This window comes from Phaseolus vulgaris, chromosome 11, assembly GCF_051622355.1.
Source record: "Phaseolus vulgaris cultivar YP4 chromosome 11, ASM5162235v1, whole genome shotgun sequence".
Lineage (NCBI taxonomy): Eukaryota > Viridiplantae > Streptophyta > Magnoliopsida > Fabales > Fabaceae > Phaseolus > Phaseolus vulgaris.
Window position 1 is genome coordinate 10,499,696 of NC_143508.1, and position 11,035 is coordinate 10,510,730.

Consider the following 11,035-nt stretch of genomic DNA (forward strand, 5'->3'; position numbering starts at 1 on the left):
ATTCAATTATATGTATGATTAAATTTGTTAATTTTATATTGTATGTATATTTATAATTATTTGATACGTGTAGGTATTGAGTTCGGGGTGTTCGACTCTTGACAATTATTTCCCATATGAGAGACCCTTAGTTTTTCGTTTGAGATTTAATACATGTATTTGTCTACTACTCCTCTAATTGTAATATTTTAAAACATTTTTAAAAAAGCAGAAGAGGTTGTAGTGACAATAATTGTATTGAGTCTTAAATTTTCCAGGTGCACAGTTTGAGAAGAACAATAATTTTTATTAATTGAGTAGTATGTAACTTGTAATTGACATATCATATATTTTACGTAATTTTGGTTCATAACATTTTGTGTTGTTCTTTAACTGCATATTTGACTGTGGAGATTTCGTTTCACCACTTTCATTTCATGCCACCTGAATACTAATGTGACAGTATTCAATTTTTGAATTCTCATATATTTGACATATATATAAATATATTTTTATGTAGATCTCCCGATGTACTAAACACTACAAGAAAAAAATGTTTTAATGGAGGTTAATATAACCTTAGGAATTGATTTAACTAATGGAGGTTTTTTTTTCTAAAACCTCAACAACATAATGGAGGTTTTTTAACCTTAGTTAAATTCCAAAGGTTTATTCTAAAACCTCAACAAAATAACAGAAGTTTTTTTAACCTTCATTAATTTTCAAAGGTTTATTCTAAAACCTCAGCAAAATAACGAAGGTTTTTTTAACCTTCGTTAATTTTCAAAGGTTTATTTTAAAACCTTCGCAAATTAACGAAGGTTTTTTTAACCTTCATAATTTACAAAGGTTTATTTTAAAACCTCCACAAAGATAACGGAGGTTTTTTTAACCTTCGTTAATTTCTAAAGTTTATTTTATAACTTCCGCAAAATAAGGGAGATTTTTTAATCTTAGTTAATTTACAAAGGTTTATTTTAAAAATTTCGCAAAATAACAGAGATTTTCTTAACCTTAGTTAATTTTCAAAGATTTATAACCTCTACAAAATAGCAGAGGTTTTTTTAACCTTCGTTAAGTTCCAAAAATTTATTCTTAAATATTTATTTTATTAAAATTAATTAATTATTTATTTATTTTATATAGATATTTTCCTTAAAAATTTACTATAAGAAAAACTAGTATTTTTATCACTAAAAAAATTATTTTAACAAAAATTATTTATGAAAAAATTAATATAATCCACATATAAATTTAATAAATAAATATTTTGTAATTGTTAAATTACTAAGTCGTACAAACCTCAGTAAAATACCTGAGGTTTTCTAAAACCTCCCTAAATATCCCTAAATAAATATAATTAATTTTTTTATCTTCCTTATACTCTTAGTTTTCCACCACATACTCACGACATCTGCTGAACCACACTTCCATAAAAAAAGCCACAAAACCCATTCTCCATCTGCTGCTCCAGAGAAGCTCCTTCCGTCTTTGCTCCACCACGGAATCGGTTCTCTACAAGGGAGAAACTCTTAACCTTCTCATTTTATCTCATCTCCATCTCTGTCTTTTCACATTCTCGTTCGCTTCTCCTCGCCGAGAATAACGCAACCTCCGTCGTCAATGTCGCTCTTGCGACCTCTTCCTCAACGCATTCTCCGCTGATCCCTCCCTCCGGTCAGCAACCATCGCCGACCTCCGCGCCGCCCGTGAACGTGACCCCGCCTACGTCTCGTACTTTCACTGTCTCCTCAATGACAAAGGCTTCCTCGCCTGCCAGGTCTAATTCCTTGTCCCCTCAATTCTAGGGTTCTGAATGCTTCAGTTCTAGGTTTTATCTAATTCAGTTTAATTTCCATGCACATCATTTTTCATTCAGAAATCATGTATATATAATTTATGGCGAAGTTAGTGTTAATGTTAATAAACTTAGGGAAAATAACAATTTCTGGTTTGATAATTTACAATTTGATTTAGAATTTGTTAATGTTAATAAACTTTAGAAGGATGATTAGGAAAACCAAAATACTCACTGACCTTAAACTCTTCCATTCCATCAAACATTATTTCACTTTTTGGTGCAAAAGCAAACTCTAGTTTTACCAAAAAAATGTTCAAATTCAATGAATTATGTTAGCTTTGGTCAGCTGTGTAAGTGAGACATCACGTTCAATTAATTGATTTTGAATAAAAGGTGTCTAGTTAAAATCATAACTATGCATTGTTTATGATTTGATTTGTGAAATCAATTGAATTATATAAAGCCTCGTATTAGGCGTACGACCATTGGTATTCAATTGTCATGGTCCAATTGGAAATTGGAGGAAAGACGTTGTTCTTATTCTGAAACCATCTCTTCCGTTTGGATGATAATTTGTGCAGAAGTAGAAGTGTAACATATATATGTAGGATGCACTCAATTAGGTAAAATCAAATTTCAGGACACGATGAGTTAAAGATTGCATGACAATTAGATGCATGTTTATGACTTCCAAACAGTTATATTCTACAAAATGCTTTCACAACTTTTGTACAGTTGGTCCCCTAAAACATCGGTAATGAGAGTGGCACCAATAACCTCCAATTACGCAGAATGCGTAATCTTTGCTATAACGACTCACCCATGTAACTGTTCGATCCTCTAATCTTAGCAGACATTTCTTGAACTAATTCTAACCTGGTGTCTCATTTTGGCTCACCGAACTTTAATGCAGTTGGAAAGGTCTAGCCTCAAGAAAAGAAAAGGCAACTATGCAAACTAGTGATATGTTTATGCTCTTGCATCCCATTCTATATATATTGAGATAGCTACATTCATCGTTCATTTTATTCATGAAAAACTTGCCCTCATTTTCCAATGCCTGTAGTTATGTTGTCCGATATTTTATTTTGTACTTTGCAGTTACTGCATTGCAGTACATTTACTTTGCATTTATTCTGTTTTATGGGTTACGTTTTTGCACTTACTGCATTGCAGTGCCAGTGATCTTGGTGCACTTCAGCAACTCTTGGTTGATCAACCAATGTCCAAACAGAGGAAGGTTGGCAAGAATTATTTGTGGGGTAATAGAAGTTATGTTTTGATCATTAAAATAAAAAATGTATATGCATGTCAACGCCATCAATTTCATCTAATGCTTATGATAATCATTAGGAATGTTGCACTTTGAATTAGACCTCTCAATGTTTCTGGGACCTCCTATATGATCTTTAGATCACTGTTGGAGCATTGTTAATTTTTTCTTATTTTGAATTGAGCATTGTTAATGGGTAGAATCTACTATTATACTATATTTACATAAGAAATCTAGATTGTTATATTTAGACATTATAAGATGTCAAATTTGATTCAACGTTTTTAAAGTAAGCAGGAGTTCGTTAAATTGTTTTGTTTAAGGAATCTATAAACTAAAACTCTAAAAGTCTGGAGTTCGTTAAATTTTTTTGTTTAAGGAATCTATAAACTAAAACTCTAAAAGTCTGGAGTTCGTTAAATTGTTTTGTTTAAGGAATCTATAAACTAAAACTCTAAAAGTCTGGTGTTACCCTTTATTCTGTTTTCATTCTGGCAATCACGTTTTGGGCTTATTAATACTCCTTTACCCTTAATAGCTTGGTAGGTTATGGTTTCAACTCATTCTCTCTGAAACTAGAAAAAGAAAAATAAAATGGTGAAAGTTACAACTTGTTTATTGTTCAGATAATAGTTCTACAATCATTTATGACTTAGTTCCTCTGCTAAATTTTTTTATTTTATCCTTGTTTCAATAAGTGATTTGGGAAGTCTAGTCTTGCAAGTGGCCAGATTAGTCTTTTGTCAAATTTGGTAAGCCTGTAAGTATCGGCAGCCAAATATTTATATATTGTAGTCTTCTTTCACATGATGTGGTTAAATTGATATCTGGTTGTCATGTTATAAAAATAGGCATAATTCCCATTATTATTATGTTTTCATTATACTTTGTTTAGCTTATATATGTGTTTGTTCTAGCATAACCAAGGTTGCCAACCCAAAAGTCTACGTAAACTTCATGTTTACGAAGATTCAAAAAGCTCAACTCAAACTCATAAAAGTTTAACTACCGCAAAAATAATATTTTGTAAAAATGTAAAGTGGTGTTCTTCTAGTAAGTATTCCAACATGAAATTAATAGAAACATATTAACACAAATAGAGCTTGACAGTCTGCTTTGGAGACAGAAAACATATTGAAACATAACCTTGGGAAATGAAACGCAACAAACAGAACTGTCCTTAGTTACTCATCAATCCAGTAAAAAAACAAACACAATACAATGCCAGTTGGGAAAACACATAAAACACATTAACGTGTGAACACCTTAGAACTTGAGCACAAACAATGCATCTTATAGTTTTCTATACTTGTTTATTTTCTACGACAATTATTTATCTATTCTACAACAATTATTTATCTATTTTACAGTAATTATTTATCTCTTCTTGTTATTTATCTGTGCTATTTATAGCCTCTAGACAATGATTCAAGTTTATATTCAATCAATTTAATTGTTGAATAGTTTATATTCTAACCTGGTCTTTTCCTTGTCATTTTTTGGTTTTAGAGAAATAAGTTTCAAATGTTGCATGATAAGAAATGACTAAGACATAAAAGAATTATTAAAATATATGAGTTCAAATAGAAATAAAATATATTTTTTTATCACTTTCATATCTTCTTCATACACTTTGTACAACTTCTTTATACACTTATTTCACTTCTATTCTTTTACGCATTCTAATGCTCTTGTTGACACATGTTTTTTTTTAAAACTTTCATGCTAGGTTTGCTTTATTTTTATCAAACAATTCCATTTAGATATGGATAAGTCTTGGATTAACATGCCTCAAAATACATGTCAGTACATGGACGGATTGAATAAATTTTTGGACTTTGCATTTGCTAATAAGAGCGTTGAGGGTAAGATAATAAGAGTGTTAAGGGTAAGATAATAAGAGCGTTGAAGTTAAATGTCAGAATATATGTTGTCTTTTATTTTTGCGAAAAACTAAATACGCAATGCCTCCCATGTATAGTGCCACACTCAAAAATCCCAATATCCCCAGAAATATCTTAGTCATAATTCTTAACTCAGCATGAAGAAACAACTTCACAAAGCTAGTCATTAAATAGTATATGTTTATGCCCATGATGAGGGAACCAATGATTCAAGTAACAGCTGAATCTGCAATTCAAGTATATATACAAAATCATTTGATGTAGAAGAACATTTTTTTAGCATGAAGCAACAACAACCTTTTCCAACAATAACTCAAGAATTATAGTTATTTGAATGGAGTTTAAGGGAAACTGAGTACATGTTTTTATCTTGTTTGCAATTAGGTATGTGTCAGACAACCATTCTAAATATTTTTTTTGGCAACATTTGTGATGTGTCTGATGTAGGCAATCATTTTGCTATTTGTAAAACCTTTCAATTTTTCTTGTCACAAAAAAAGTTATCGTGATTGAGTTGATGTGTTCTCCCATCTTGATTTTGCTGCTAGTGAACTTGAGGAGTGGAATCAAAGCAAAAGGAAGCTCAAATGATAAGATCATCTGATCAGCAGACAAAGAGGGACTTCAGCACAAACTATAGCATATCCCAAAACTGTATTCAAATTTAATTGGAATAAAGGATGCCATGTATTCAAATTTCAAATGGAAAATGTTACTTTGACAACTGCAAATTAAAATGCATCAGTTTACAACTATGATTTGACCAATATAACTTCAAAATTGTTCAATTTCAACAAAACAATTTTTTTCTTTCCAGTTGTAATCTGGTACATAATTGTCAACTTATCGTCACTCTTTCAAAATATATGACACTTCATGAACTTGTGACAATCTGAACAACTTTTTGACTTCAATACCAACAAGTTTCCAAATGAAAAGCATAACATGACATGGTATGGTTAAAAAACATGGAGAGAAGCTAATGGCAAGGTAATCATACTGATGCAATTATGATGAGCTCCTGATAGCTGTCGTTTTGCTGTCAAATTAATATGATTCTAGCGTAGACTTGTCTAACACTAGAGAGATGATAGTATAATTATGGACAAATTTCCCCAAGTCGTCTCCCAACGAATCCAATAGTAAAATCAGTTGATCAGGGTTTAGAATCTATCTGCAAGCAATAAAAATTAGCAATAACAATAACGATAAAAAGGGAGTTTGAGATAGTTGTGCAGAAAATATAAAAGAGATTAAAATAACAAATAAAAAGCGGTTGATCCCAAGTTCTTCCACCATTGAATTCTTCACAGGTTCTCTAAAGATTAATCTTTTCTCATTCCTCCAACAGAGCTAAACCAGATTGAACATGCGCCAATCTAATTCAACTGAAACTCACTAGTAAAACATGCGTCTACTGGTTTAATCCATACCCACTTTGTTCCATGCGTATACTCCATGGGAATGCTTACCTCCTCTCCCTTGAATCATGCGCCCAAGAAATTAATTAGAATAATGCAAACTAACTAAGAAACCAAAGTTTAAGATAAGGAAGACTCTCAATCATGCGTTCAAGTACAACCTCTGACAAAAACCAGTTTTCCAGGAGATTAGACAATAAAAACAACTGCTATAGAGAATTAAAAATTGAAACTTTTATTGAACAAAACCTCAGAACTCAATGGGGAATTACAAAAGAATCAACCAAAAAGGTTTAGCCTTCCATGCGGAGGCAAAACAAAAGAATTACTAAGAAGAAAATAAACTAAGAAAATCCTATGAAGCTCTCTCTTTTCTCCTTGATGCTTGTGTCATTTTATAGGCTTTTCTGCTCCAAGGATCTTGGGAAAATATTGCAGTTTAGATTTTGTAAACAGTTTCCACTTTCCATAATTCTTTTTATTTTGTAGAAGATTTGCTTCCAATTCTGTTTTTGGAATCTTGTAGCTTTTATTTTCTCTTTCTTCTCCTCAAAATATTTTTTCTGTTTTGGTTCAAGAAGCAACTTGAACTTTTGCATATTTGGCCCATTCGCAAAGGTAGATGCTTCCTCCGGATAATTTACTCTAAAAACACAAAATTAACAATAATAATAGTTAAGGTCCAAATAAACCCAATTATAAGAATATTAATTAAAACAATGGATTTATTTATTATTATAGTCCAATAATCTATGAATAAGGCTAGTGAGTGTGAATAAATATATGCTCATCAGCTCCCCGACTCCAGCAGAGCCACCTATGAGTAATGATTTTATTAGCACACTTTCCAACAAAAAAATTATATATGAAGCTCAAGAACTGAGTACAGATGGTTGTTACATACTCTTAATAAAAAAAGAGGCTTTGTTCAAATCTAAATCCTAACAACTATTCTGATCTTCAACACTTAAGTTTGAAGAACTGCAAACTGCTCCACTTACAGATTATCCACAGAAGCAGATCACAAAAGCTAATTTATATTATTTTACCTTAGGATTATGGGATAGTCCTTATATGGCTTAACTCTTTGAATATAATCCTCTCTTTGTGCCTGACAGAAGTAATAACCTTCAAAGAGTTCCTGAAATTAGTCGCACATTATTAATATGATCCAAGCACACAACCAATCAGGGTTTTTCATCAAATTAATGAGTCCATTAAAATTACTATCCCTACAATGATGGGATGAGGAATTTGTTTTGTCAGTATGAACATCAAAAGACATAAAAACCCATTAGTCTTCCAGTCAATAGTTCCAAAGAAAATTGTTCCCTTCTCAATTTCTGGTTTTAAAATTTAACCTCTAAAACAATTCCAACTACTTAATAATCAATTTCTCATCCAAAATTCATCAATTTTTCAATAAATATTAGTCACCACCACTCCTCTTCTCAAATATAAATCAAACACACCCTTAATATTTTACATAAAAAGACAAAAACAAGGGATCAAGGCCAACATTAATTAAGAGTAATTTGCACACAAAAAAGTTCACAAGTTGCAGGCATTGATGTAAGCATGGTCAGGGTTGTCTTTATCCTAACCTTAAGGATGGACAGGGGAACTAAAAGTTTGAAATAATTCCCAATATTCAAGGATAAGCATAACAGGAATTGGAGATAAAATATTTTGGTGGTACTTTGTCCCTTCCAAAACGCCACCAACATATACAAGCAGTGAACAGTTACAAAACTCACAGAGGTAGAAAAAGAAAAGGTTGTTCTATTCATCCACAACTAACAAACCTATTAATCACCAAAAAGCTATCATGAATTCAAACTATTGAAATTATTATGAAACAAATTCTCAAAATATCTTATAAAGGATTTACCTCTCCACGAAATTAGCTTATACCACTAAGAAGGAAATAAGGTGTTAGGGCTAGACCTTCAAACCACTGAGAATCAAGATCACGATGTTAGGGCTAGAGCTTCAAAAATAAAATTACACAACACAGAAAGAAAGAAATCGAGATGGGCAAAACCTAGGGTCTTCAACTCGCGGAGACTCGCAAAGATTGAAAACGGAAGGAAATGCGAAACTCCTGTTTGCGTTCTCATGGTGGCACGACTACTCCATGGCTGTTGAGTACAACGATGGCACAAATTCTCAAGCTCAAACACTCTCACTCGAAAATGCTCAATCTCGCACTAGAAAATGCTCACTCGAAAATGTTAAGCTCGTAATTTGAAAATACTAAGCTCAGACTCTGAAAAGTGTTTATTCTTTTCTCAAAATGATTTGACACCTTAACAATTAAGGAGTTTTCAAATAAATAAAAATTAATTATTTGTGTGGACTTCACTTCCACAGTTTCATTATTTATTTAAATTTAATTTTAAAATGTGTAGCGTGAGCTTAACCTTCAAAACTTTAAATTTTTATTATTTTTATACTTTTGGTAGTGGCCGTTTCACCAACGCAACTCTTTTTTTTTTTTTTTAAGTTTGTGTGAGTATAACCCACCTTTCCTCACATTATTTTTTGAATTTTTTTAATAGTAAAGGCTTATTTGACACTATTTAGTATCCACATGCCATCCTCACTTTTTTTTTGCAGCTATATCTACTTTTTCTTGTAGTGTAATTAAGAAAATGAGGTTATTTGGATTTACTGCATCAGTTAACAAATTGATATAGTTGTCATCGATGTAGATAGTGACAGTTTGAATATTAGATAAAATCAAGGTAGAAAGTGATATTTTACATTAGTTAGAGATGTAACCAATGTACAAAATTTCATTTCCATATTGGTTAGACATAATCAATGTAGACAATTCCATTTTCATATCAGTTAGACACAAAAACCAATATAGAAAGTAGGATATATAACATCTATTGTTATTATAATCGATGTGTATGTATAACCAAAGGGTTAAAGTGTTTTGTGAACTTAACTTTTGATCTTTCTTCTCGTTTTAGCATAAACTTTTCTTTAAGCGTAATGAATCATATTCTCGAACTTTTAGTTCTTCCTCTTATCTTTTTATATCAACACTCTTGTCTCCCTATTTGCAGGAAAAAATTGTGTCATTACTATTCCTATCACCCCCTTGTTGTAACTACAATTTAATTATTTCATAAATATTTTTCTCATCCAACAAAATTCTAACTTCCATTAATGACGATGATACCTAAAAATATCAAACAACCACAAATAAATCCACACTATACAAATATATCGAAACACCCATAAATACACATACATGAGTTTGAGGGTCTCGGCATGAGGGAGGTGTTGGAGATCCCACATCTTTTAGAGACAGACATATCATAGTATATAAGTGGATGCAAACCTCACCTTATCAACCGATTTTGTATTGAGTTAGGCTTAAAGTCCACTTCATAAAAATCCTAACTATATAAAAAAAAAAATACAAGTATCACTACAAAAAATCATTAAATAAAAATTCATTTTAAGACAAAAAATAATTAGTTTTTATATTAACTAGATTAGATAGTACTTTATAGACTAAAAAATTATTGGTATTTAAATTAATTTCTAGTATTGATTAATAGTATCTAAATTGATATCTAATTAGTTATCAAGATTTTATTTAGATTTTCTAGTAGTGTATATATCCAATAAATAAAATAGCATGAATTTATGAATTTCCATAGTCGAAACTATTGAATTTATCAGATTTACGGACTATTGCATATCATTTTACAAACTTCCATATTGGTTGAGATTATTGAATTTATCAAATTTATCTAATGTGACCAAAAATTGTAGGAATGGGTGAAGATTAATTAAAAAATATAGGTATGGGTGCAAATGTATGTATCAACATACATATTCTTACTTTTTTGTCCCAATGGTCTTCCTATACTAAGAGGAAGATGAAGATGTAGATGTAGACGTATACGTATACATCTTCTAATCTTTCAATAAAAACTTAGAAAGTATCGTATGAAACTTGATAATTAATTAATAAATATTTTCAACCCTTCTATTTTCTTGAAAGGGTCAATATTTTTGTTTTTTTATAAGAGGGATAAAGTCTCCAAACTATTAGTAACAATCAAAATTTAGTCTCCGATTTCTAACTTGAATAACATCGCATCATGTTGTGCCCTATTTTCCATGGCCAATAATCATGATATAGACGGTTGCTAAAGAAGTAAGTTTAAATTTTGGTGGAAAAAATAATTGCCATCATTTATGCATGAGCTATGGATTAAAGATTATTGAAAAAACTGTCCGATGGTTATTCTTTACTAATTATGAAATTCAGAATGTGAAACTCAATATCATAAAAAAAAGTTAAAACAGTTGTTGAGACACTTGCATCTATAAATTTAAATTCAGGAAATATTTTTCACACTTATTTATTATTTAAATATTATTATTTAATATTATAAAATCTTTTGTAAGTGAATTTTATTCAAGTTTATTAGTAAAGTTTGACAATACTTCAAAATAGAAATTGATCAATAATCACAATTTAGATTTACCACCTCAAATAACTCAAACGTCAAAATCCAATAAAATCAATTATGATATTCAATTTTTTTAAAATAAAATTAACGCTCAAAAAAGATAATTTGTATCCTTATATAAGAAACTCTGGTTAAAAATAATGAAAAAAAAGAAA

At 30.6% G+C, this 11,035-nt stretch overlaps 1 long non-coding RNA gene across 2 annotated transcripts; it reads left to right on the top strand.

The window, feature by feature from the left end:
• The first annotated feature begins 1,359 nt into the window (after window positions 1-1,359).
• LOC137825853 (uncharacterized) lies at window positions 1,360-5,712 on the top strand. Of its 2 annotated transcripts, XR_016517701.1 has the most exons (3): window positions 1,360-1,759; window positions 2,957-3,042; window positions 5,506-5,712. It is a non-coding gene; the product is annotated as an uncharacterized LOC137825853 (long non-coding RNA). The 2 variants fall into 2 exon arrangements; XR_011083370.2 differs by lacking the exon at window positions 1,360-1,759 and having other exon boundaries at window positions 2,902-3,042.
• The last annotated feature ends 5,323 nt before the right edge of the window (window positions 5,713-11,035 follow it).